Source organism: Crotalus tigris, unplaced genomic scaffold (assembly GCF_016545835.1).
Source record: "Crotalus tigris isolate CLP2741 ecotype Arizona unplaced genomic scaffold, ASM1654583v1 scf7180000018670.1062102, whole genome shotgun sequence".
Classification (NCBI taxonomy): domain Eukaryota; kingdom Metazoa; phylum Chordata; class Lepidosauria; order Squamata; family Viperidae; genus Crotalus; species Crotalus tigris.
The window spans coordinates 116367-143905 of record NW_024097136.1 but is presented as its reverse complement, the minus strand read 5'-3'; the positions used below and the strand labels follow the sequence as shown (position 1 = coordinate 143905).

The following is a 27539-nucleotide window of genomic DNA, read 5'->3' as shown; positions in this document are numbered from 1 at the left end:
CCATCTCAGGTACACAAAGCACATTGGTAAACTTTGATTCCAAATATGGAATTTTTACATCGCCTTTTCCAATGACTTTTGCTTTCTGGCCATTTGCCAAAGCCACAGCTTCTTGTGCTACTGGAACAAACCTGCAAAATAATTCAGAGTCATTAACAATTGTTTGACTTGTCCCACTATCTATTAGCCACTTGTCTCTGTTGTTGCTATTGCAAACTTTTGCAACACCAAAATGTTCCTTTTGCAAAATAGTCCTTTTTCCTTGCACAAATGTCTTTTTCTGCAAATTGTAGCAAGTCTTCCCGCTGAGCAGCTCTCTGCTTGCAAAATCTGTCTTTTGTTGCAATTTGGTCTGGGTCTGATCTGCTTGTTTCTTCTCCTCTGGAGACTTGCAGTCTGGACCCCCTCCTCAGGAATTTCTCCTCCTCGTGGCTGGTTCTAAAATGGTGTTTTTCTTCTTCATTAAGCAAACATGCCTTTAAAGCCTCAAAATTTAAGTCTTGTTGTTCTTTGCACTCAAATATTGCAGAAACTGTGTCCCAGGTTTTATCTAAACTGTTCAACACCAATAAAACCTTCTGGGACTCAGGGAATTTAATCCCACTTTGTTCTAAGTCCAAAAATAAACTTTGCATTTTATTTAAATGCCACAGATTCACCTGGTTGCAAACAGGCCCTGTAAAGTTTTCTTGATAATTGCACTATATTGCATGCAGAAACATTCACGTGCACAGCTCTCAACTTCAACCAAATCTCCTTTGCAGTCTTTAAACTTGCAACATTTAGAAATTGTGCATCTACATTCAAGATGAGATAAGCAATTGCTCGATCATGATTTTTCTTATCAACTGCTGCAAACACTTGTAGTGGATTTTCAGCAATATACCACAGCTCTTTAGCTTTCAGCAAACATTCCATTTTTGCAGCCCATATAATGTAATTCTTCTGGCCCAAACGTGGCACAGAGTTTTCCTCAAATTCCATTGCAGCCATTCTGCTTATTCTGCCTTGTTCTTATACTTTCTAAACACAGGCAATTTCTTCCAGCTTTAAATTACAATGCAGTCCTTAGTAAGCTCTGGGCGCATAACCGGTTAGAGAATTTTAATTTCTCTATTGGTAAAAAAATAAATCAGAAGCTCTCACAGTTGACTGCATTTAGCTGATTCAAAATAACTTCTTTATATCAAAATATTTATATTAGCATACATTCTTCTTTATAGCAACATAGTTTAATTGAAGACTTCTTACAGAGACAGACCAGAGACAAAACTTGAGACTGGAAATCCAGCTCCTAACTCAATACTCTTTTGCACAGACTCAGTAGCACTTTCTTCTCATTGGCTGACTGAGTTACCACATGACTCTTCCTGTTCATGAATATTCCAACATAACTGCTTCAAGATTGCACAGACTGACTACATACAATGCCATTTGAAAGTGGCAACAATTGGGCATTGTAGTTATCTGCAAGAAACACAATTTTCCTGCAAGAAGAATTGGGGGATCACAAACTAGACAAATAATAAAATGAAGAAGCTAAAGTGCTCTGGAACTTTAGAATTCAAACAAACAAGCACCTACCATATGTTAGATAAGAGTTAACAACTTTGATAAGAAAGACAAAAAGTCTGGATAGTATCTGAGACAGCAGAACAGAAGAGAAAGAACTGAAAAAAATCACAAAATATAAACACTTGCAAATAGAGGTAATTTGACTGTGGCAAAAGAAAGAAAGATAGTACTCATAATATTAGGTGTCTTGAGTGTAATCCCAAAACATCTGGAGCCATCAACATTGATAAAATCATCATCAGTCAACTGCAAAAAGTAGTTTTATTGGAACAGCTTACATCCTGCAATGATATATTTAACACCATCAAACAATATCTGCCTACCCCAGGTTCTTGGGAAGCACTTGACAGATGGATAAAAATGCCAAGTCCAATCTAAACATCTGGCTGTGTGACCAACCATAAAAAATATGTGAATATACACTCAGTATGGATATATAGTGAATTTGAAGCATTTTCTATATGCTCCCATAGCAGATTTTCTCCCCCGCCCCACTTGGATTTTCTTAAATCTTAATCTTCATCAGCCACTTCCAAATGTTTGTATCTTTTTCAGTTTCTTCATTTTTCTACTCAATATCTTTAGTTTCTTATACTTTCTCTTACATATTACTTGAACACCATTCTTTTATGGATGCACTAGAATTGAAGTACAGGTAATCCCTGAGTTATGAACATTCACTCAACACTTGTTTGAAGTTACGCAATAAGCACCCCCTAGTGCTTAAGAGCAAGTCCTGAAATTACAAATGTTGTCTCACCACGGCAGTTGATTGCCCTTATGAGTGACCACAGTGGTACTGTAACATTCACCCTGGCTATTCCCTCCCTCCCCACCCCCACCTGGGTCCCCCTAGGCACCAGGCCTTCAATACTCACCCTGCGAAGATTGAGATCCTTCACTTTCTTGGCTGCTCCAGGCCTTCAGTGCATTCGCAGAGATAGAGGCTATCAGAACCCATTCTTCCCTGGGGAGGGGGAGGAATCTATCTCATCTCTTTCCTAATTCATTTCTTTGTGAGGGTTTTGCTATTCTCCTGAGGGGGAGGGGGGAAGGCTTTGTGGTATGTTATTGTGCTTTGCTACAATGTATCATTTCCGCTGTTCCTACATGCTTACTCTTCAAACTGTCTCTCCCTTAATGTTACCTTGGGGTGAGAAAGGAATGTGCCTCCAGCCATCTGGCTTATCTCTTGGTGCGGAAGGGAAGGAACGAAGACCTAACAACATCTTCACAAGCATGGGAAAGGACCCCGTTATCAGCTCCTTTCCCACAGCAGACTTAACACCTGGGAATTGATCCATTCAAACTGACCGGATGAACTATTGGAGTGGGGTTATGCTTGGGAATCTTTTCACCTATTGATCTGAGCAGGAAACCCTCACATACTGCCTATTATGCCTGCTATCAGCTTCTCCTAATAAAAGTTCCTTTGGGAAAGAAACTGTTCCAAGAGTCCTGCTTTCTTAGGATGAGGTTTTGAAGTGGACCCTGACAGAGGCCTAAAGTAACGCAAGATCATGGCAAGATCAGTGGGGCGGGATCTCATACTACTAATCTTGCATGATCTCATGGTACTTTAGGTCTCTGTTCTCTGCAACAAAGAACAGAACCGAAGCTGGGGGATGCTTTCACAGGCCTCTGGAGGCTGGATTTGGACATTGGAGGCCTTTTTCAGGCTGCTGCCACCCGGATCTGAGGCCAGGGGATGCTTCCATGTGCCTCCAAAGGCTGGATTGGGGCATTGGAGGCCTTTTCCAGGCTGCTGCCACCTGGATCTAAGGCTTCTGTGGCCCTCAGCGGCCCATTTCCAGGAGGCAGTGGCCTGCAAAAGGCCTCCGGTGCCTGGATTGAGCCATGGGAGGGGGGTACCGAAGCGTCCCCTGGCCTCAGATCGGGGCAGCAGCAGGAACTGCGGCAGAGAGGAGATGAATTTTTTTAAAGTGAGTACAGATGGCAGGAAGGGAGGGGGAAGTATGAGGTATTTAGTGGGTCAGGGAGGCCTTGGGGGCCTCCACTAGGCCCTCCATGGTCTTCCCCACCCTGATATACTTCATGTTCATTTAACACAGTGGTTCTCAACCTGTTGGTTGTGACCCCATTTGGGGTCGAACGACCATTTCACAGGGGTCGCCAAACAACGCAGTCCGCCATTTTTCCCCCCTTTTCCTTAGCTGTGCTACTCCCTTTTATTCTATTGGCTTTTGAAAGCCAATAGAATAGACTCTCTTGAATAGAGTCTAATTCTATTGGCTTTCAAAAGCCAATAGGAATTGTCCAGGCTGTCTCTGCCATGCTGAGCCCACCAAAAGTCCCATTCTGCAAATGGTGCTGCACCAGTTAAGTAGTCCTCGACTTACGACCAGTTGAGTAGTCCTTGACTTACGACCGGTTGGGGGGGTCGCGGCATTAAAAAGGTTGAGAACCACTGATTTAACAAGCTGTGTGCTTCTTAATGAGCAAGGGAGTAATCTCATTCGAAGTACGAGATTTACTCCTACGAGTTTTTGAGCTACCAGTGGAATGGGCAGGCTCCATTACACTCATAACTCGAGGACTACCTGTACTTCCCAACAGAGATCATTTTTAAACCGGAGACATATAACATATTGAATGCTAATACATTTCTATATTGTTTTCTTGAAAGTGAGGAGCAAAAGTTTATTCTGTCATTATAGTCATGCATCTGATAAAGTGAGCTGTAATCTACACCGACATATGCAAGAACACATGTATTGGTTTTGCACAAAGCACTTTTTTTTCTGAAGAATGGTCTACTTCACTTTTATACTCTCAAAGCAGATTTGATTGTTGAAGGAAAGTTTTCAAAAGAACCCTGACAATAGTGCACATCAGAAATTAACTCAATGGAAGATTGTGCTTGTTCTCCTTTTATATTTTCATAATTTTCAAGCTTGAAAAAGAAATCTTAACATTTTGCAATAGCACTTAGACTTATATATTGCTTTACAGTGCTTTATAGCTATCTCTAAGTGGTTTACAGCAGGGGTCCCCAACCTGTGGGCCACAGCCCACTCCTGAGCCGTGGCCTCTTGGCCACCGGGCTGCGTGAAGGAATAGCCAGTGTATGTGCTTGTGTGCATGCACTCACTCCTATTTGCGCTAGTGCCACCCCGAGCATTCCACCGGTGCTAGTATTACCCTGCCCCGAGCATCCCACCAGCACTAGTGCCATTCTGAGCATCCCGCTGGCACTAGCGCTGCCCTTCTCTGAGCGTCCTATCAGCACTAGCGCCACCCCAAGCATCCCACCAGTGCTAGCACCGTCCTGTGCAGCCCACTGGCACTAATACGGCCCCATTTGCAGCACTCATGCTTGCACAGCCCCGTTTGTGCATGCACATACGCTCACACATGGCCCGTTTGTACGTGTGCATTCGCTTGTGCATGGTCCATTTTGTGCATTTGCATATGTGTATAACGGTGCCTGCCTCCCTTTCAGGCCACCAAACCAAAAAGGTTGGGGACCTCTGGTTTACAGAGTCAGGGTACTGCCCCCAACAATCTGGGTCCTCATTTTACTGACCTCGAAAGAATGGAAGGCTGAGTCAACCTTGTGCCAGTGAGACTCAAATTGCCAGCAGCCAACAGAAGTAGCCTGCAGTACTGCATTCTAACCACTGCACCACCGCAGCGCTAAGCAGTGGCCCATAGTAATGTATAATGTTGTAGACTTATTCCATTGGCATTTTTTCCTGAACAATTGTTTGATAAATGATTATCTTATGGAATTATTAGCTTTTTATCTAGACCAGGACTATAAAGGCAATTTTAGAAAGCTGCAATTTGTTGACCTTAAAGAAGTTGGACGTATAGCTGAATAACCACCTTTAGTAAACTGAGTTATATGCTTTCACACTTCAAAATAAGCTTTCATTTACTGGATATTATATATATCATTGATTGAAGTTTCAAAACCTCTCCAAAGCTGGTGTTTATACAATACTTTCTAATGTGAGATGATCTTTGACATGTCATATGTACTTCACAATAAGGAAATACGTCATATGTACTTCACAATAAGTATATATACTTCACAATAAGGAAATATGTTATTAATCCTGGCATATTGTTAGTCCTGGCATATTGTGGGATACACTATCCCACTTGATCTTAGCCAAAAAGCAGAGAAACCTTTTTCTTTCCTTTTCCCTTACACCAGTGGTTCTCAACCTGTGGGTCGTGACCCATTTGAGGTCGAACGACCATTTCACAGGGGTCGCCAAACAATGCAATCCGCCATTTTTTCCCCCTTTTCCTTAGCTGTGCTACTCCCTTTTATTCTATTGGCTTTTGAAAGCCAATAGAATAGACTCTTTTGAATAGAGTCTAATTCTATTGGCTTTCAAAAGCCAATAGGAATTGTCCAGGCTGTCTCTGCCCTGCTGAGCCCGCCAAAAGTCCCATTCTGCAAACGGTGCTGCAAGTTGTCTGCAGCGAAGGCAAGCTGTCTGGAAGTTTCCACCCCTCCCTGCTGAGCAACTACTAAAAATGTAAGTAAAAGAGGGCCAGGGGTGGGAGGCCAGCGGGCGCAGGAAGGGTTGCTGGCGTGCGTGGGGCCTGGCAGGTGCCTTACCTCCCTTGGGCTGGGCCAGCTGGTGGCCCAGCCGGTGGTCGGCCTGCTCCGTCTCTGCCGCTTGCCAGGTACGCCTTGGCTGGTGCAGGGGGCGGCACCACGCATGCGCGGCGCTCCCAGGCAGGGAAAGTCGACATGACCGGTTGGGTAGTCCTCGACTTACGACCGGTTGGGTAGTCCTTGACTTACAACCGGTTGGGGGTCGCGGCATTAAAAAGGTTGAGAACCACTGCCTTACACTATATATTTTCTTTTCCCTCTGCCTCCTCCTAGTTTTCTATTACTTTTTGAATTTCTCTTTGTATTTTATATTATGATAAACTAAGTATTTTATATTTTGATAAACTAATAAAATATGAAACTAAAAAAAGATACTATCCCAAATGGCAATCTATGTATGAATTATAATGAACTGTGAGTGTGCATTCTAAACTAAATTTGGGGCTACTTGAAACCATAATTACATTCTTCTAATTAAATGTGTAATTAAATATTTCTATTTCTTATGAGATGTCCCAGCATCATATCAAACTTAATATATCTGTCCCTTCATTAAAGATCAAGTGAAGGACATTGCTTTTGAATATACTTTCTGTAAAGTTTAGCTCTTTGGCAGTTAACTGCAGGCAGAAACATAATAGTGTATAGGGACACAGATCCCTATGCAAGTTTTGAAAATTTTCAGTTACAATTATATGTGATTATTTGCAAATTACAATAGATTTTATCACACAATAAAGGTACTCCATTCTATGTTTTTCTTCTTCTAAATATATCAAATACTTCAGAAATAATTATTGAGTTTTGATCAAAGACTTACAAAAACAGGTTTTTCCATCCCACATTGTATACCAGATCCATTTCTCTTGTATAATCTTTTTTGTGATATGTTCTTCTTCAGAGTTTGGAATTTGCACTTCTCATTTTATTAAACTTATTTCTTGCTATGTTCCTTCAGTTATTTTTCTGTCTCCAAATAAGAAACATGATATATCCAAAAATTGCCACTTGGGAACTGTTGAAAATTTTTTTTTTCATCAGGGTCCAGTCCAAGCTGGGAATAAACAAAATAAAGACTGCTTTAGAAAGAAGGTTGTAGTTTATTGAAGAGCAGAGCCAGACAGAAATGTGGCTCTGGGAAAGCTGACCACATGGAGCAGGGAGTGGTGGATTTTTATACCTTCTTGGGCTTTGTATTTGGAATTGTTCCTATGGTATGAACTTTGACCTGATGCTCAGTGTGCCCTTCTGGTATTCAAATGGTGGTGAGTTAATCCTATTATGTCCTAAAGATCATGTCCTGCTTCCCTGTGGCTGTGGCTGATGGCTATGTCCTGTGTTGAATTTTTTGGGTGAGGGGTTGTTGATTCTAGGGATCTTTGTCTTTCTAATCCTGTCAGCTCTAAGCTTCCTGGCTCCAATCTTTCTTAAAGGATTATCAAATCTGCATTTCTACAGACCTGGCCTCTGCTTGGGGCAGAGAGACTTGGGGAAGTGGGGGTGGTTTCTGCCTAAGATCTTCTATTATTCCTTTGGAGAAATATATTCTGCTTTCTTTAATATTCCCCAAAATATTTCTTTCTCTGGGGTGGGGGCTGACTTCCCACAATCCTCCCTTTGTGCCATATAATTATGGGTGACAAACTTCTACTGGCACAAGATTAAAATTTGATCTGGTCAGGGAGACTTGATGGGTGCTTCTATGGGGTCCAGGATGTGGGGAAACAAGCTTTTAAACTGTTAATGGAAAAAGACACTAATAGAGGCAGCAGAAAAAGATCTCAGCACTGGCTCCCAAAAGGGCAGACTTTCAACCATGAAGGTATAAAGCCAGGGCAAAAGTTCTGTTGGTGGAAATTTATAGTGTGCAATATTCTGTGCCAATTCTTTTCAGATGTTGGATGTCACTTTGAGCTTCCAGTCATTTGCACATGCCTCCCAAAATTCTTCACAGCCATGTTTGCCTCAGTACATAACCACTGGCTGCCCATTTTGAAGAGTAGTTTACTGCCTTAGCTCTTAGTTTAATGCATCCAGATTTGTGATGTCCAATTGATGTTAGCCAGTATACAAGCCAGGCTATTAATATTTCTTAAATTGCACACAGTGAGCCCTAGGATTCCCACTATGAATCCACCAGTACAAGAAATTCAAGGTTTTGAGATCTCTTTCCTGCTATTTCCTCAGTGAGGGCATATGAATTGTAAATTGCCTGAGGGGGCACGGTTCCCCCCCCCATGGAATTTGCAGGAAGGTATGCATGCAAAAACCTTAGTGCCACAGAGCAAGAACCAGCCTGGGGAACTTTACATGGAGGTTCGTGAAGGGGATAGCCTCAATGTGATTCTGAATGATGTGTGTGTATGCATGTGTGTGTATGCAATACTCATACAAAACAGGCAATACAAACATCCTGTACAAATTTTCCTTCCACCAGACAGATGTCCAAGGTGTTTAGTACTTGCTGTGCCAACCATTCCCAAATGCCATTGTTCCATGAATGTATACTTAATTATAACATGAATGAGGCAAGAAAGAAAACTTTACAATGAGTTTCCACCCTCCCCCCATAGTCTTTCCAGTTGTCTTCTGAGGCTTCACATGGTGGGCAATGGATCCAGGAGTCCTTTCTTCCTCTGCAGCTTTCATAGGCAACTGGGTGATGGAAGATCTGTTCCACTCTGGTTGCATAGTGGCTTTCTAGTGGATGACTGGATTCAAATCCAATTCCATGGCTCAAATGAATGTAGCAGCGTCTGGGTCAGTGTGCTCTGCTTCCAAATGTTGCTGGGTCACCTGTGCAGGGCTGAAAGATAAGAGAATAGAGTCCCCTCCCCTCTTTCTGGGTGACTCTCCCAGGAGAGGCATTACTGGTCAGACTTAGGCATGGAGGACAGAGGATAAGAAAGGGAGAAGTGGGACTTCCGGTGGTTCCAGCGATGACGAATGGCGGCGTTTTACAAAGCCGCCCGTTCCTGGTGCGTGTAAAAGCCGCGGGACTTTGACAATCAGCTGTCCCGCAGCTTGAATCTCCTCCCTGGGAAAAAGGGAGGAGGAGAGCTCTCAGGTAGAGGTAAGAGCTCCCCTGGATCCCTGTTATTTTGGGGATCGGAGGGTAGAGCTCCCTCGGAGCCTGAGCAACTCCGCGTTCCAGGGAGACTTCATTCCAAAGCTTTTGGGATGAAACAAGTTGCCGCTTCCACATCTGCTTTTTTTTCCAGCTGCTTGTGAGTATTTGAAAGCAGACAGAGCAGACCAGGAGAGACTGTGCTCAAGTTTGATGGTGCCTTTAACTTCAGCAAGTTTCCTCTTCCTTTTCTTTTGTTCACTTTCCCTTTAGAAGAAAGGGAAAGTGAAAAGTAAAATGGCGATCGTCTTTCTTGCCTGATTTGCATTACAGAGTAAAACCTGGATACAGATTAACTCTTTAAATACAGAAGTAAGAATTTGGCTTTTATTCTTTCCTCTTTTTTTCTCTATTTTTTTTCTCTCTCTTTTTTTTAAGAATACTTAAAAGAACTGTGCCCTTTTTTTTCCAATAAGAATCTTTCTTCTTGGAACTTAAGAAAATGGCTTCAAAACGTCTGCCTCCCGCCCCTAAGGTTCCTATTTCTTCTCCAATGCCTCAGCCTGCATCTCAGAAACCAAAATCACCTCCACCTTCTCCTCCTCCTCCTGCAATTTCTCTTAATGATTTACAAGATGCTTTAAAACAGCATGCCTTGGATATTAAGGAGGAGGTAAAAGATCTTATAATTGCAGAGAGGGCTAATACAGAAGAATTATTGGAGAAAAAGAACAAACAAGTAAGAGACCATATCCTTCTGGCCTTTCAGGGCTTAGCCCTGCACATAGAAAGGATTGATGACCAGATGGAAAAGATTACTGAAAATGCATCAAGGATGGAATTTAGAATGCAGGAGGTAGAGAACAAGATAGAAATTACACAGGATGAACAAATCATTTCACAATATAGGGAGATGGAACACGCATTGCGTATCAGAGGCCTGAGGGAAACCCTCAGGAAGACTTAAAGATGCTTATTGTGAAAGATATTGCTCCTAATATTGGCTGGCGGCCTGAAATAATTGAGAATGAGATAGAAAAAATTTTTAGAGTTAATTCACGGGTTGCTAGACAGAGAAATCTACCAAGAGATGTGGTTATTTATTTTTCTAGAAGATCTATCCGTAATGAAATTATACAGGCCTTCTACAAACAAAAGTTTCAAATTGCTGATCAAGACGTGATAATTTTAAAAGAGATACCTCCAAAAATTTTAAGAGCCAGAAAAGATTTTACTTTCTTGTCTGATGAGTTGAAACATCGTCAAATTCAGTTCAGATGGGAGATTCCAAGAGGAATAATAGTAAATTATGAAGGGATACGTCACAGATTAACTACTGTTTCCAAAGCAAGAGATTTTTATCAGTCTATCTTAAAAGCAAGTTTGTCACCACCTCCACAAATAAGGATGATGGAAGAGTCTCTTATGGCAGGAGCCTCATCAATGATGGTTATGGAACAAGCTGCACCAAATTCTGACATAAAAGAGCAAAGGATGACACGAGCTGCCCATAAACGTAAAGAAAAAGAGCAGTTGCAGAAGAGTGGTGAAAGTTTGGTTGTTACAGAGCCTGTGGGAGGGGCAAGACCAAAAAGATCTTCGACAGCAGATCTGCAGGCCATGCTCCAGAGGCTCCAGGCCGGTGGAGATGGTCAGGTTCCTGACCTGGAATGTTAATGGCTTAAACGTGCCCCAGAAACGAAGAAAGATTTTCCATTATTTGAAACAACATAATAATGATTTGATATGTTTGCAGGAGACTCATATAACTTTAAAGGATTCTAAATTTTTGATGAATTCCCGTCTGGGCACACATTTTACTGCTCCAGCCCCTGGGAAAAAAGGGGGAGTGGTAATTTATGTGAAGAAAACTTTTTCAGCTAAACTAATTGAGGCTGATTCTGAAGGAAGATATCTTTTTGTGGAATTATTATTACAAGGCCGAAAGGTTCTTATTGTTGGACTATATGCTCCCAATCAACAACAGAAACAATTTTATAAGTTGCTGCATGGCAAGATATCTCAGTTGGATTATAAATCGGTAATTTTGATGGGTGACTGGAATGGGGTTTTAGACCCAACTATAGACAAAAGAAGTTCCTCTAAAACTTTTATTCAAACTAAACTACCTATGACTTTCTTTGATTTGAAGGAAGAACTGGAGCTTATTGATATTTGGCGAGAAAGGAATACAAGTGATAGAGACTTTACCTTTTATTCTGATAGACACCAGTCATTTTCAAGGATTGATTTTTTTTTGATTACTAGTGACTTCCTCCCTAGAGTGAGGAAGGTGAAAATTTTTCCTAGAACATTGTCAGATCATAGTCCCGTGTGGATGGAGTTATATTCGGAAGACGGGAATAGAAGATCCTGGAGATTGAATGAGAACTTATTTAATCGGGAGGAGTTCGTACAAAAGTGTAAAGAACATTTAAAGGACTTTTTTACTATAAATATGAATAAGGGAACATCGATGTCTATGGTGTGGGACGCTAGTAAAGCATATATGAGGGGAATTTTGATTCAATTGAATAAAGTTTTTAGGGAAAAAGGGTCACAAAGACGTAGAGAAATAGAAGAAGAGATCAAATCAAAAGAACAAGAGTTGGTTCTTAACCCTACTGATAATAATTTAAAGGTATCTATAAAGATGCTTAAGGAACAATTCAACATGTTGATGGCAGATCAGGTGGCTACCAATCTGTCGTACATGAGACATAATACTTTTTGCAATGCGAATAAGCCTGGGAGGTGGTTGGCTTATCAGTTACGAAAGAAACAGAAAGCTAGAATTATAGAGAAAGTAAAATATAAAGGTACTGAGGTTTTTCAGCAAGATTTGATTAGAAAAAGCTTTTTGGACTTTTACACAAAATTATATTCAAGTGATAATATAAGGGGTTTGGATATAGATAAATATTTACAATCAGTACATTTTCCTAGACTTTCAGAGGAACAACATAATGGGATGAATAGTTCAATTACTGTGGAGGAAATTGGTTTAGCTATTAAGCAGTTAAAGGTTGGAAAGTCTCCTGGAACAGATGGATTGACTTCTAGGTATTATAAGATCTTATCTGAAGAAATGATAGAGCCATTAAAGGAACTCTTTAATAGTATTTTATTGGGTATGCAAGTTCCTCCTTCTTGGAAAAGAGCCTTTATATCACTGATTCCGAAGGAAGATCAGGATCTTACAGAGCCTAAGAATTATAGGCCAATTTCATTATTGAATGTTGATTATAAGATCTTTACAAAAATTTTGGCAAATAGATTAATGCAGGTTATGAAAGACTTGATTCATAGTGATCAAGCAGGATTTATAACAGGGAGATATATGAAACATAATGTTAGACAAATTATTAACTTAATTGAGTACTTGGATAAGAATAATCAGATTCCTGTGGCTTTTATCTTTTTGGACGCTGAAAAAGCTTTTGATCAATTGGACTGGCAATTTTTATTTTCTTTGGTAGAGAAAATGAATTTTGGGGATAATTTTTTACATGCACTTAAAGCTATATATCAGCAGCAATCTGCACAAATTGTTGTAAATGGGGGATTGACTGAGAATTTTAATATTCAAAAAGGGACAAGACAAGGATGTCCATTATCCCCATTGTTATTTGTTTTAACATTGGAAATTTTATTGATTCAGATTCGGGAATCGAAGTTAATTAAGGGTGTAAAGATAAGGAAGAATGAGTATAAATTGCGGGCATTTGCGGATGATTTGGTTTTAATTTTGGAACAGCCGAATCAGGCGATTGATGGTTTATTAGAACTTATAACACAGTATGGGAATGTTTCTGGTTTTAAAGTTAATAATTATAAGACTAAGATATTATCTAAGAATATGTCAGTTAAAGAAAGGGAAAGTTTGATCGAAGCCACAGGTTTTCAGATGGTAAAAAAGGTTAAATACTTGGGAGTATATCTAACTGCTTCAAATGGAAAATTGTATAAGAACAACTACGAACCACTATGGGCAAAAGTCCAAAAGGATTTAAGAGATTGGAAAAAATTGCAATTGTCATTGTTGGGGAGAATTTCAGCTGTAAAAATGAATGTTCTACCAAAGTTTCTTTTTTTGTTTCAGATGATACCTATTCTTAAAAAAGAGGCAAATTTGGAGGAATGGCAAAAGGGTATCAATAATTTTATATGGGCCGGGAAGAAACCAAGGGTTAAATTTAAGATATTACAGGATGCTCGAGAAAGAGGGGGACTTAAGGCACCTAATTTGAAATTATATTATGATGCAGCCGCCCTAACTTGGTTAAGTGATTGGCTTAACTTAACAAATATGGATATTCTTTTTTTGGAAGGTTGGGATTTAATATACGGTTGGCATGCATATTTAATTTTTAATAAGAAAGTTGATCGGACTTTTAAATCACATATTTTGAGGAATGCCTTACTTCGTGTTTGGAAGAAGTATTATTATAGATTAAATTATAAAATACCTATCTGGGGGATTCCCAGACATGCAATTGAGGGAACCTCTAAGGGGACAAATTTTGATAAAATTTCATATAAAGAATTGTTAATTTGTTCTGGTTCGAATTGGCATTTGAAATCCCTAGATGTATTAAGGCAGCAAAATATTCTACAGTCATGGTTTCAATATTTACAAATAATGGATAGATGGACTGTAGATAAGAAAGAGGGAATAACACTAGAAGATAGACAATTGGTTATTCAGATTAAAAACCAAGGTCCGGCTCATATAAAAAGAATATATAATGTTTTATTAGAGTTAGATTCGGAAACAGAATTGGTTAAAGATTGTATGATTAAATGGGCTCAGAATATACAGGAGCCGATCTCATTGGATTTATGGGAGATAATTTGGATAAGAAATGTTAAATTTACACAAGCTCAAAATTTTTATAAAATGTTTTATAGATGGCATTTAGATCCTAAAAAATTATCTTGTATGTATTCCAACATACAGCCCAAATGTTGGAGATGTGGCAATAATGATGCGACATACTTTCATATTTGGTGGAATTGTAAAAAAGTAAATGCTTTTTGGATTATGATTTGGTGGAACATTCAAAAGATTTTTAGAAAAAAGATAAAGTTTACTCCTCAACTATTTTTACTTGGTATTTTTGTTGACTTAAATGAAAAAGAAACTACTTTGATGTTGAATTTATTAACTGCAGCAAGGTTACTAGTAGGTTTATATTGGAAGAAAGATTCTTTGCCTACTTTAGAAGAATGGATATTTAAAGTATCTAGTTTTGCAGAAATGGCAAAAATTTCTGCTTATTTAAAGGATCATACACAAGAAAGATATATTACTGTATGGGGAAGGTGGATAGATTATATTCAGAAAAAGTATGGAATTAAAAAGTTTTATTTATTTTATGAATGAATATCAAATATTATAGAGAATTGTTTTATAGGTTATGGAGTTAAAGGTTAATTATGATATTTTTTTTTCTTTCTCTCTTTTTTTTTCTTTTTTCTTAATTATTATAATTTTCTTTTTTTTTCTAACCCTGTATTCTGCTCTGGGAAGTGAAGGGAGGGGGGGTGGGGGTGGGAGGGAGGGTAAGGGGGGGTTCTCTATTCTAAAATTTTATTGTATTTTTATAAATGATTGTATGTTTTAAAAAATAAAAATTTTCAATTAAAAAAAAAAGAAAGAAAGGGAGAAGTGGAATCGGGGTGGATAACTTGCAGGTAAGGTTTGAAAAGACATTACTACTGCAGTTATTAAAGAAACAGATAAGACCAGTCACAATAAAACAGGGACACTCCAGATGAGGACAAAAGAGAGGCTGAATTCTTGTAAGAGAACAAAAAAACGAAAGGTCTCACTTCTGAAACTGAACATTTGCAACGTTAAAGAGGACTTAAGGACTTGCAGCTTGAAAATGCTGAAAGCTCCAAATAATTTTATAAGCCTATTATTTTTGTGTGTACAATTTGTGAGGGCATGGAGAATCTACCTTTTAACATTTTAAAATAGACCACATTATTTTAGATATTGAAAAACGCTTATATGTTCCAGGATTAGTTCCATAGTAGTTTTACTAATTAATGATAGGAAAAGTAACTTAATAAGGTTATTTCTCTACACAAGCAAACCTGAGCTCATGAGGCTCTTGTAGGTAGACACACTTCATGTTTCAGGAAAAGGATAGACAGATAAAACCCATTTATAACACATACAGAAAATGCACAAATCAAGCAAACAAACAAACAACATTTTCCTTCTAAATAAGCTTAAAACATTCCCTCCTAACAAGGGAAGGCAAAAGGGAACTCAATTCTCTTCACCCTATTTTGTTGGCCAGACAAACTAGGGTGAAGGTATTTTTCTTTTTGCTGGCTTATTTTAAACAGATTCTAGCAGAATCTTAAAATTCTTGTCTCTAGGGATTAGAGACACCCAACAGTTAATATTTACTTCGTGGACACAGACACACACACACACACATACAGAGAGAGAGAGAGAGAAAGTAAAAGAGAGGAAAACAGAACACTCAGTTTTCACACCCTGGTCATTCCCACTATAAATCTCAGTTAACTCAAATTAGGGAAGGCAGAAATCTTAAACATATTAACCAGTTGCATAGAAGAGAGAGAGAAGAAAAAAACCCAATGTCCCTATATATGTTCTTTTTACGTACCTTTATTTAGCCAAATTGGTTTTCCAGCTTTGTCCCTGAGCAAAGACCACTCTTTACATAATTGGTGTGCACGCTTCTTTTCCATTTCCACCTGGATAGGTAACTTCTTTTGATCCCAGGCTTTTAACAGTCTCCCTAAAGACATCGGCAGGACCATGAAATCAGAGCTTCCCATATTTTCAGACAACACTCTGGCCCTTGTTCCTGTTACACACAGTGAGATTCCCTTCTTGACTCTCCTGCGTCTGCAGAGTGACTGTCTCTTGGAGTCCTCTGCCCTTGATAAGGCAAATCTTTTTTTAAAATATATTTTATTGATTTTATTGATTTTTAAAATAAACACCTTGATATTTGGTAAATAGCATGTTGTATGGGTTTATATTTACAAAGTAATCACTAACAGTCAGTTTCTGTATTCCAAAGCCCACATAATAGCTTTGCTTGATTTTCTCTTCTTCCAATATTCTCTTTGCAACCTTAAATTAATACAATTCTTATTAATTTGATAGGTAACAATTAAATATAAAGATTTTTCTAAAATTTCTACCAATAATAATCACATCAATATCACGCTTCTTTTCTATCTGGTCATCTTGGTTGCCTCGTCATGAATCCTGTTTACAATTCTTATTTAAATTTATTTTCCCTTCAAAACATTCTTACTGGTTAAAATTTTCCCAGAGTTAATTACCTTAAAGTATTTAAATCTATTTTCATGTCTTAAAAAGTAAGAAAAAGACACAAAAGAAAAACATAGAAAAAGAAAAGACGAAAGAGAGAAAAAGAAAAAAAGGGAGAGAAAAATAAGAAAATAATATACTACTTAAAATACATATCCCTCTTGAACCAGTATACACTTATTTCCATTTTTTTGTTCTTTTTACCCATAATTAAACCTATGTTTAATTATGTAGCTTGGGCTAGAGTCATGAATGACACTAACTAGCCTTTCTTCTGTCGGTTTTTTGGAGAGCTTTCCCCAGATGTCTGGATTGACCACCATCTGCCCAGGATTGGCAGGGCTTCCCTCCTTCCTTTCCACCTCTCTGGGGTGGCTTTTCTGGTTGTTGCCTTCATTCCTGGTAGAGGAATGAAGGCAACAACCAGATAAGATGTCTTCCACCTTTTATACCTTTCCAGAATAAAAAGATCAGGTCTTGATACCAGGCATAAGATGGCACAAAAAAATAATCCTTAGATGATGACTCATACACAGCAACCCAGGCTCCATCCGTAACTCCTTTTCCCCCTCCCCTTACTGTGCTCTTTTCATATAAGCAATCACCTGTACCTAAAGCATGAAACCCCTACTTTTCCAATATATATATATATATAAAGCATCTGATCAAGCAATTAACTACAAAATAATGATTACAAAATAACAAATCAATGATTACATAACACTATAAGTATCAATATAAAATGGTTACTATATATAAAATAAATGCTAATGTCAAACTTAAATATACTAAAATCATAAGCACAATAAAATCCCTTTGGAAGTATATAAGCAAAAGGCTTTATTATGGTAGAAAAGTAAGAGGGGTGGTCCATCCCTTTCGTTGCCTGCCATCTTCCCAAGCAACTCCTTCTAGATATTTCTCTGTGTAAAATACATGCGTCCGTTAATAACGGGTGTTTTGGGCTGCTTCTTATGTAAGATACTTCTTCCGATAACATGAGAGGGGAGGGGCAGGAAGGAACCGCGGTTTGGCCAAACTACCCTACAAAATATTTTCCTGCCTCTATTATGAATTCTTGCTGGTCTTCAGAAAAGCAGGCAGAGGAATGGAAGACACCCCTGCTCCGCCCTCTCTTCTTCCCTCTCAGCGCCGCTATAAAATGGCTATAAAAATCTTTCAGAAACAACATCCCTCCTCCCTTTCCGGAATATTCTAGACAAGGCAGAAGAGGGAGATACCGGCGGTGATGTTAGTTGCGCGCGCAGCTCTTAGTTCGAAAATTTTCCACTACTGCGGCTGGAAGACGATTGACACGCCCTTCTCGTCACGTGAAGGTTTTACTCACTCGCTACCCCGGGGCGGAGCGGGGCAGGGTAGCGCAGATTGGTTCAAAGCCCCTCACGCCCACCTAGGGAGGAGAAGGAACAGAAACGCCGACGATACAATTAATTATCAAAAATGCTAATTATGAGAAAAAGGCAAGCACCGGCTTGCGGAGGTAGATTTGCTCTGTGCGGACGCGCGCTGAAATTGCCTTTCCCACTTTGCGATCTCATCACAGCATCTTCCAGGGACGATAACCAAGCTGCTTATAGCTGAGCTGGGGGGGGCTTGAGAAAAAGCCAGTCTAGCGAGCCGTTGATGGACTCACCTGCATCAAAGCAGTATTGCTCGTCACGTTTCTTCGTGTGCAGAGAACGATTCTTTCAAACCCAGAAGAATGTTAAAGGGATGTTTTCCCTGGTGAAACAGAAAGACATAAAAGATCCAGAGAAGACGTGGGATTTGTTTGCTTTCTCTGAGCTCAACAACTCAATTTAAGACAGCGGTTCTTAACCTATGGGTCGCGACCCCCATTTGGGGTCGATTGCCAAACAATGCGATCCGCCATTTCCCCCCCCTCGGGATGGCGCCGGGCATGTGCGTCACGCATGCGTGGCACGTTCGTGTGACGGGGGTTGCCGTCACACAAACGTTGAGAAATGCTGATTTAAGAGCTTGTTTACGTTTCCCATTCACCACTTCCCTTTTAGGTCCTGCCACAGGATTTTTTGCTGTTGTAGCTTTGGACCCGAAGCTCAAGCATTCACATTGGATCTGACCTTAGCTCTCCAGAGTGTCTTGGAAAGAAAACAATACCCCTTAAGTGGGAAGCCTAATTTGTACTGAGATAATTCATGAGATGATCCTGTGACCTTTTTGTTTAGTTCACCCTTCCTTTGCCCTTTAGATGTCTTAGAGACTAGATCCCATAATCGATGGGGCATCTTGACTGACAGTTATGGGAGTTGAAATCAGCAGATCAAAGGATATCAGTATAGTTGTTCAGTATATTGACCACCTTTATATGTTGACCATTTTCCTTCAGTCCCTTGCATGGTCGACTTTCAGAGGTTTTTCTGTTTAATCCAAAATAATGTTTAACTTATCATCATAATTAAATCAAGAAATAGATCAAAGAAAGAAATTGAGATTTTCCAGAATTTTCCAGCAGCCAGAATTGAATCCACCTATCTCAAGAAGTAATAATAATAACCCATCATAGACCATAGACCAGAGAATAGATGTTTTCTGTTGTGACCCTGACACTTTGTAATCTACTGTACTCTGGATATGCACCTATCTCCCCCCCCCATTTTGAAAGGCAGTTTTAAATTTAGGTTTTAAATCCAGTTGATTGCTAATGGAGTCCATCTGGGGAGATGTTTCTAAAATTCATGTTATTTTGTATTGTTCCCTACCAAAGTCTTGACAGAGTGACTTATAAAAACTATAATAAATCAATCAATATTGATACGTGCTTTTTGAGGGCATAAATCCAGGTTTTACTATTTACATGCAGAAATGTATGCCTGGAAGATAACTTGCTCATTTTTTTTAATGGAACTCAGGGATAGCTAAGATTGAAAGGCAACTCTTTCAAATTCAGTCCTTTTAGTTCATGCATGATCTTCTGTGTCTCTATTCATCCTGTCTGATTGAGTGTTCATCGGGGATTAATATCAGAGATAGAAATTTGTGACCAATGTTTGATCTTCATCATAAACTTTCTTAAAAGGCATCTATGATGAACTGAGAGTTCTGAGCATTGCCAAAATGTGAAGTAATAAAGTTGGAAACTCCTTTAACAAGGTTTCATCAAATTACGCCAGCTGCCTCCAAAATGCTCACACATTTAATTGGAATTTACTTAGTTCCATTTGTCTTTTGCAAGGTGGATACCATGTTTACTTTCTCCCACAAGAGTCATACTAGCTAGTTACCAGGGCATCAGGACTCAGATTAATTAGACAGATTTGATGTGTTTTAATCCCAAAGATTTTAATCATAGTCTCACTTTCCTGGGAGGAAGCCCACTGAGCCAAATGGGATCTACTTCTGAAATATCTATACTTACCAGCAAATTATTTCCTATATATTTTCCCTTTTTAAGTCCACAAGAATAACTTTCCACACAGGCCCTCAAAATATATTTGAGCTTATGAAACAGGACATTAAAAATGAAAAGAATACTGATGTAATTTTGATTACCTATACCTGTATTTTATATATTCATATTTAAGCAAGTATTTATTTCTATCAATCAGAATAGAGCTGGAAGGGACCTTGGAGGTCTTCCAGTCCAACCCCCTGCTGAAGTAGGAGACCCTATACCATTTTGGACAAGTGACTGTCTAGTCTCTTCTTAAAAACCTCCAGTGATGAAGCACCCATAACTTCTGACAGCAAGCTGTTCCACTGGTCCTCACTTGAGATGCATGCCAACTGTGCCAGTTACCCGCACATCGTTGCCACCTGTGGATTAGCTGGATTTCAAATGGACATTATGACTCTGGTGGAAGGAGGAATATTGCTGATTTAACTATACCATTTAAGCAGGATTTTCCCCAGATCTTGCCTTGACTTCCCTACTGTCACTAACCCCTAATAAAAGTTTCCTTTTGAGACAATGCCTATTTCAAGAGTTCTGCTTTCTTGGATGGTTAGCTGAGGTTGGTCCTTACATAAGGCGAGATCTGCTTAGTACTCAACCCGGAGTAGCTACTGTCCTACCGGGGGAGGCGCAACTAAATTTCACATGGAAGAATTCCAGGCAGAGAAATGGGCTCTTATGCTTGAAAAAAGAAGAAAGCCTCTCCAGGGACCTGGAAGAAGCCAGGCCTTCTGATGAAGAAGATCAAGCCAGATGGTCACTTGGGGTTGGGAAAAAGGAAGAATGGGAAGAAAAAAGCCCTTGACGAATTTAAGGTGCAGCTGAAAGAAAGCCCCAAATCGGAGGAAGAGTTGGAAGGTGAATCAAAGGAGGAGGAATCGGAGATCTGAGAGCCAGCAGTGGCTGGAGCCCAGGAGGCAGCACCATGGCGAGGCCGTCCGCCTCAAGGAACCAGAGGCAGACCACCCTAACCAGCCAAGGTGAAGCCAAATCCAATTGTAGTGGAGACCCGAAGTGATTGGGGTACTTCCTGGCACAAGTGCTCACCTACATGCAAATCTATGGGAGAACACTGCCTACCGATGTCGAGATGGTCCAGGTAGTTACCCTAATTTGGAAGATGGAGCAGCTGACTAGATGGTAACCCTGTACAATTGCAACACATCTGAATTGCGGAATTTCAGTTGGTTTATGGCTACCCTCCGCAGACATTTTGAAGACTGGCTAGAAGCCTTCGAGAGCCTCACCACACCCCAGGGACATTGCGATGAGGTCTGAAGAAGTCTTAGAGCTCCCCTAAGACTGATTGATTGAACTTTTTAGTCCCATCCAGTCTGCCATTACCACTGAAGACACGCCCACCCAATGGGCCACACCCACCCAATGGGCCATGCCCACCTGGCACCCGACGATACATAAGTGGGTTTTGGGTTGCAGTTTGGGCACTTGGTCTCTAAAAGGTTTGCCATCACTGGTCTATAGTTTCCTGGGTCTGGTTTTCCCCCTTTTTTTTGAAGATGGGAACCACATCAGCTCTTTTCCAATCCCCAGGTAATTCCCTGGTGTTCCAGGATTTTTTAAAGATCTTGTATAATGGTTCAATTAAGTCTTAATAGAGAAAATTAAGACTCTCAGAGTGGAGGAAGATGAGGTGATGGTCTCTTTTGACGTCACCTCACTCTTCCACAAGATTTAGCAGTTAAGGTCCTGAGAGACCAATTGGAAAAACAAGGTAAGACTAAACACCATGATTCCCTACAAACTGAGGATTTGACACAACTTATAGAGTTATGTTTAACAACTTATTTCACCTTCCAAGGTGTCATCTACGAACAAGTTAAAGGCACACCCATGGGCTCACCAATATGCAGCGTGGTGGCAGAGGCAGTCCTTCAACAACTAGAACGTGAGGCTATGGCCCTTCAGCAGCCCAAATTTTGGGCCCGATACGTTGATGACACCTTTGTTGTCATCAAACGATGTCACCTGACTGACTTCATGAGAGTATTAAATTCAATATACCCAGATATAAAATTTACAATGGAAGAGGAGATCCAAGGCTCGATAGCCTTTCTAGATGTATTAGTCCAGCGTTCATTGGATGGAAATTTAAACACCAAGGTCTATCGGAAGCCCACCCACATGGATCGCATCCTCCACTATCACAGCAATCATCCTACCTCCCATAAAGTCAGCTGCATTAAAACCTTATTTAAATGGGTGCATTCACATTGCAGCACTGCTGAGTCAAAAGCAGAAGAAAAGAAACATTTGTTCCACATCTGCCAGATGAACGGATATCCCCTAAGGTTCATTAAACGACATAGCATGACATCTAAACCCCACATTGGACAGCAGAAGGATGAACCCCCAACACGAACCATACATGTGTCCTTACCATATATTAACAATGTGTCTGAAGCCACAGACAGGTTACTGGCACCACACAATATACAGGTGGCCCACAAGCCCAACCAGACTTTACGAGCAAAAGTAATGCACCCCAAGGACCAACTCCCCACCACCGAGAGATCAGCTATAGTCTATAAGATTAATTGTATGGACTGCAAAAGTAATTATATAGGTGAAATGTCGAAGAGATTAAAAACACGCCTACGTGAACACAAACTAGCAATCAAACAAGGTGAACAGCATTCACAGATTTGGGCTCATATAGCTGAGCATGATCATTACTTTGATTTTGAGAACACCCAAATCTTAGCTAATGATGCTACAAAGGGAGGCCGTTTACTGAAAGAAGCATGGTTCTCAGGAACAGATTCGATCAACCGACATGTGGACCTATGCTCAGCACACCAGGCTCTAAGAACTTTAAATGCTAGCTGCCAGTCCAACTTCCAAAGGAGACTCAGTTGTAAACCATATAACTGTGATAAGGACAACCCCCTGACCCCCACCCCTCTCCACTTGATCATATGAACGGAACTCTAAGTGACAGCTCTCCACCAACAAACACACAACTACCGTTTAGCCATCAGCACATCAATCATAACGAACAATCTTTGCATGACTCCCTACAACACCCTGTAGGTGGACTCCCTTTAGAACAGAAAGATAATATGCAAAGCAATGGTATAAGACTCATGAAATTGCAGAACGAACGAAACATAGTAAAATCTGAAAGTGGTTACGATGAGGAGCCTCCTTCCAGTTGCTCTGTGGAACATGAGATGACAACCCAATCAAAATCGAATAAAAAGAAACTCCCCCTCCATCCTCCCCCCATGCATTCAACACGAGGACAATCGGTTGAACAGCAATTGCAGCCAAGACAGGAGAGCCCCATAAGAGATGAATCTGGAACAAATAAAAACAACACTCACTGGCAGCAGACTGAACAGCTGGGTGCTGTCAATGAGATCGTAACAGATGACACTTTGGGCATGCTCGAGAGAAGCGATGCCAGAATGAACAACAGACCGTTAAGAACGACACTTAAGAGAGAAGATAAGAGGAAGAATAACACGAAATGGGAGGAGGAATTTACACCGTGGCTCAAAGAGATAAATAAACAAAAGCAAAACAAACCCAAAACCCACAGGAGCACGAAAAGTAAATCAAACACCCCCCCACCCATCAGAGACAGCCATACGCAGGACGATAGAGGAACTGGATACAGGAGAGGGGAGAGTACCTCCAGCCTAAACCCACCTATCTCCGAACTAGCAGATAAAACAACGTGTAAGGGACTCAAACAAAAGAAAGGAATATACAGTAACTTAAGAAGTGCACTTAAAATGCAGCCTGACCAGCTGGATCCAACGAAGCACTCTGTAAACCAGAGATAGGCATTTAACAACTATATGTAAGATTTCTTTCTTTTTAACCCTGATGATGTCAAGTGTATTTGACGAAAGCTTGGTTGATTAAACTTTTATTTCTTAAATTTCTCTTGGTGATCATTATTTTAATTATACATACATACATATATTTAAAATAAGGTGAGCACCAGGGTGATAAAACTATAAAAGTTTAATTTAATTTAAAAACGCCAAGCTTTCGTCGTCACCTGCCGGCATCCTCAGGGCTTAAAGCGCCAGGGAGTGAGAGAGTCTCTTATAAGCAAGCCAAAGTCTGCGCCCGGCTCCTCGATCTCGTCATCGGACCTAATTGGTTGGATTGTGCTCCAGTGACTCGTTTCTTCCTGCACCCCTTTTTTTCGCGTGTGTCCTCATTTGCCTTCTTTTCTTTGAGCTCTAAAGTAGGTGGAGCAGCCTCCTTGTCTCTCTGATTGTCTCTGTTCTCTCCCTCGGGTTTATCTAGTGGTTTGCATTTCTCCTTCTCCTTCTCCCAATCCACATTTGCACGACTATTCTCTCTCTGAATGTTTTCCCTTTCATCCCTAGTACCTCCCCCTTGTGCCCAACTGCTGTCAAGATGGCCACATGCACCACTCTGGGTTAACTGGGGTGTAGTAGTAAGCTGGGATGATTTAATAAGTTGTTTGTCTATGCAGCCAGTCTCGTAGATGCGGCCAAACCCAGTTAACATGCTCCCCCCCTTTCTTTCGTCTCCTGCGCTCTTTTTCCCCGCGTTATAAACAAAGGTCTCGGTCTGGGGGGAGGTGGGGTTACGATCCTTCCAAACGTCCCAGCATTCCTCTTCCACCCCCCTCCTCGCTCCGTTGCCTCTCATTCTTGCGTGCCTGTGACAAGGATCTTTGGAGTCGATGGGTGCTGTTGATGTGAGGTGCGGTAGGCTGATCCCACAAGCTCCACCCTCTCGCGCATTCCTCCATCCGGGTTCGCTCTTCTCTCCGCTCCCCAGAGTGTCCATCGACTCGCAGTCGCTCCTAGAGCTATCCCACACCCCATACATCCCCAATTCGGTCGGCATTATAGCACGGAGGGGACGTCCCATCTTCTTTGGATCGATCATCCTATTCCTCTCGAGCTGTAGATGAGGTGTTGGTTTTAACAATCCCCCCCCATCTCCGTCTATATTGCCTTCTGCCGTATCAATTGGAAAGTTCCTGGTGTTCATAGTATGGGGATTCTGGGTTTTAGTTTTTATCGCCCTCCTGGTCTTTTGGGAGCGCGTCAACATTGTGGGGGTGGTGGGGGTTCTCAGACGTTGTTCTTCATCCTCTGGGTTGTCCACTATTAGTCGGGGGGTTGGCATGTTCTCCTTGGTTTTTCCACTAGGTCTGCCGTCGGGCCGTCGGTAACGGGACGGGTAACAGGCTGCACTCCATGCTCTTAATGTCAAGTGTGCAGAGCAGAGGTCAATGTGTCGATTAATGGAGTTACTATTGGAAAGCCATGCCTCTTTAAGAAGGCGGCCTCCCTTTGTACTGTCACTTGCCAAGACGCATACCTCATTAAAATTAAAGCGGTGGCCCAATTCCGCCATGTGAACCCATATCTGGGAGTGCTGCTCACCCCTTTTCACTGCTAGTCTGTGCTCATGGACCCTAGTCTTCACTCGTTTTGAAGTCTCCCCAACATAGTTACATGGGCAGTCCATACAATCGATCCTATATATGGCTGCCAATCTTTGCATGCTGGGGAGCGGGTCCTTGGGGCGTATGATGGCAGCCCGTAGCATTTGGTTGGGTCTATGTGCTACCTGTATGTTATACGGCGCCAAAATTCTCACAGTAGCCTCTGAGACATTGCAGATATAGGGGAGGGTGACACGTGTTGTCTGTGGCACTAGTTCACGAGGTGGTGGGTTGCTCTGAGATTCCGATGGTATACTAAACCGATTAATGAATCTTACCAGGTACCCATTGTGCCTACATACCTGGAAAAGATGGTTTCTTTCCTCTTTCTTTGCTTTGGCAGTACTGCAATGTGACTCTACTCGTTTGAATAGAGTTCTGACACAACTGACTTTATGGGCTGTCGGATGGTTACTCTCAAAATGGAGAATCCTGTCCGTACAAGTTGCTTTTCGGTATACCTTGGTGGTCAAAGATCCATCCAGTTGGCGTTGGACCAATACATCTAAGAATGCCAATACGCCCTGATTTTCCTCCTCCATGGTGAACTGGATGTCTGGGTATACCGAATTCAAAATGCCCATAAAGTCAGTCTTGTGCTGCTTCTTGATGACTACAAACGTGTCGTCCACATAGCGGGCCCAAAATTTTGGTTGGTACTGGGCCATCGCTATGTGTTCCAAACACTGGAGCACCACCTCTGCTATTACACTGGAGATCGGAGACCTCATTGGTGTTCCCTTGATCTGTTCGAATATAGTGCCCTGAAAGGTGAAGTAGGTCTTTAAACAGACTCCCACCAGTTTTATAAGATCTTCCGTCTGGAGGGAGTCCTGATGTTGTTCTTGGTCTCCTTGATTCAATCGGTCTCTTAAGACTGTAATCGCAAGGTCTTGCGGAATAGAAGTGAATAAGGAGACCACATCAAAAGAAACCATAAGTTCGTCTTCCTCCACCCTCAGGGCCCTAATTTTATTCAGGAACTCATCTGCCGATCTCACAGTGGTGTTGCTATTATTGGCCAAGTGGCTGATGCATACGCTCAGCCACTTGGCCAATTCAGAGGTGGGCGTGCCCCTAAATGCGACAATAGGGCGGAGGGGGACGTTGGATTTGTGTATCTTGGGTAAACCATAAAACCTGGCAAGGGCTGAGTCGCCAGGGCGTACCCTTCTCAACACATCCTCCCCCATCCTCGTATTCCGTTTTCAGTCATCAAGAAGCTTGTTGATACGGTTCCTTAAGGTGGTGGAGGGATCTTTACTCACTACTTTATATGCAGTACTGTCATTAAGCAGTTCCAGCGCCTTATTTATATATACCACTTTGTCCATGACAACAGTTGCCCTCCCCTTATCCTTTGGAAGTATGACAATGGTGTCATCTTTTTTAAGTTGGCTCAGGGCTTCTCTTTCACTCCCAGAGAGTGTTTGGTAGCGTCTATGGTTCATTATGAGGCCTGTGACTTGTTGCCTAATAGAGCTCTTGACCTCTTCCCCTGCTCCAATATGGTGCAAGGCAGGCTTTAATGCTGCCACAAAGTCAAGAGTGCCCGCATCTGTGAGATTATAACCCACATCCTGTTGCAATAGGGAAAGTTGTGACTGAATTAACATTTTAGTAGACAAATTGCATACCACTCTTCCTGATGAGGTGCTGTTATAGGAGCCACGTAACAGGTTCATTCTCCTTAGGAATGTCTCAGTCATGTGCTGAGTTGTTTGTTCCGTAGCTTGTTGAATATGCCGGTCCAGCATCCAGAAATGATGGTTTGTCAACTCTATATTACAAAAGTTCCGATGGTCTTGGATCCATACTTAAGTTTCTTATTCGCCTATGTTGATCGTTAACTAGCGCATAGAAAGTGCGCCGCTGGAATTGGCGAACTGCCTGTCGGCATTCCAAGGAGTCAACCGTTGGTCTTCTTCTCAGCGAATTTGGGGCCAGGTTCTCCTTAATACCTAGCCCTGATGATGCTGGCAGGTGACGGCGAAAGCTTGGCGTTTTTAAATTAAACTTTTGTAGTTTTATTACCTTGGTGTTCATTTTATTTTTGATATATATATATAT

The 27539-nt window shown here is 41.0% G+C and overlaps 1 long non-coding RNA gene across 1 annotated transcript; it reads right to left on the bottom strand.

Moving 5' to 3' along the window:
• Positions 1-9446: 9446 nt before the first annotated feature.
• Positions 9447-20068, bottom strand: LOC120313402. Its single transcript, XR_005558143.1, has 4 exons — positions 18224-20068; positions 17811-17980; positions 15890-16024; positions 9447-9506 (listed from the first exon to the last, which is right to left on the bottom strand). It is a non-coding gene; the product is annotated as an uncharacterized LOC120313402 (long non-coding RNA).
• Between the last annotated feature and the right edge of the window lie 7471 nt (positions 20069-27539).